Here is a 1782-nt window from a genome sequence, read left to right on the forward strand (position 1 = left end):
CGCTAAAAACGATCAAACAATGGGGCTCCTAAGGTCGGGGAAGGCTCTGATTACCAACTTGTAACGCCCTCGATGCGGCTATATCTCCCACGTGTCGAAGCACAACTTAGAGGCATAACCGCATTGAAAGCAATGTCGCAAGTGAGGTAATCTTCACACAACCCATGTAATACATAAGGGAAAAAGATACATAGTTGGCTTACAATCGCCACTTCACACAATTACATGAATCAAGCATTACATCATCCAGATACAATCAAGGTCCGACTACGGAACCAAAATAAAAGAAGAACCCCAAATGCGACAAAGGTCCCCGATCGACCCCAACTGGGCTCCACTACTGATCAACTAGAACGAAACAACACAAAGGGCAAGATCTTCATCGAGCTCCTCCTTGAGCTTGGTTGCGTCATCTGCACGATAACATAGGCACCTGCAAACTGGTTTTTGGAAGTATCTGTGAGCCACGGGGACTCAGCAATCTCGCACCCGCGAGATCAAGACTATTTAAGCTTATGGGTAAGGTAAAGGTATGAGGTGGAGCTGCAGCAAGCGACTAGCATATATGGTGGCTAACATACGCAAATGAGAGCGAGAAGAGAAGGCAAAGCACGGTCGATAAAGGTATGATCAAGAAGTGATCCTGGACTACCTACGTCAAGCATAACTCCAACACCGTGTTCACTTCCCGGACTCTGCCGGAAAGAGACCATCACGGTTACACACATGGTTGATGTATTTTAATTAAGGTCAACTTCGGGTTTTCTACAACCGGACGTTAACAAATTCCCATCTGCCCATAACCGCGGGCACGGCTTTCGAAAGTTCAAATCCCTGCAGGGTGTCCCAACTTAGCCCATCACGAGCTCTCACAGTCAACGAAGAAATAGACCTCCACCCGAGACGTTCCGATCAGACTCGGTATCCCGGTACAACAAGACATTTCGACAGGGTAAAACTAAACCAGCAACACCGCTCGAATGTGCCGACAAATCCCGATAGGAGCTGCACATATCTCTTTCTCAGGGCACACTCAGATTGTCTTAGGTGCGGGTAGGCCAACCTAGAGTTGCCCCTGGTGGCCACCGGCAGCTGACAGTTGGACCAACACTCAGAGGAGCACTGGCCCGGGGGGGTAAAATAATGATGACCCTCAGGAGCGCGACTCCCAAGGGAAAAGAAAAGGCTAGGTGGCAAATGGTAAAACCAATGTTGGGCATTGCTGGAGAAGCTTTACTTAAGGCGAACTGTCAAGGGGTTCCCATTATAGCCCAACCGCGTAAGGGACGCAAAATCCGGGAACATAACACCGATATGACGGAAACTAGGGCGGCAAGAGTGGAACAAAACACCAGGCATAAGGCCGAGCCTTCCACCCTTTACCAAGTATATAGATGCATTAATTAAGTAAGATATATTGTGATATCCCAACAAGTAAACATGTTCCAACAAGGAACAACATCTCCATGTTCCAACAAGGAACAAACTTCGATCTTCACCTGCAACTAACAACGCTATAAGAGGGGCTGAGCAAAGCGGTAACATAGCCAATCAACGGTTTGCTAGGACATGGTGGGTTAGAGGTTGAACATGGCAATTTGGGTGGCTGACAAGCAAGTGGTAGGCATCGTAGCATTGGCATGGCAAAAGAGCGAGCAAACTAGCATAGCAAAGATAGTAGTGATTTCGAGGGTATGATCATCTTGCCTGAGATCCCGCAAGGAAGAAGAACGAATCCAAGAAGAAGACAAACGGTCGTAGTTGAACGGATCCTCACAAACG

Source organism: Triticum dicoccoides, chromosome 1A, assembly GCF_002162155.2.
Source record: "Triticum dicoccoides isolate Atlit2015 ecotype Zavitan chromosome 1A, WEW_v2.0, whole genome shotgun sequence".
Classification (NCBI taxonomy): domain Eukaryota; kingdom Viridiplantae; phylum Streptophyta; class Magnoliopsida; order Poales; family Poaceae; genus Triticum; species Triticum dicoccoides.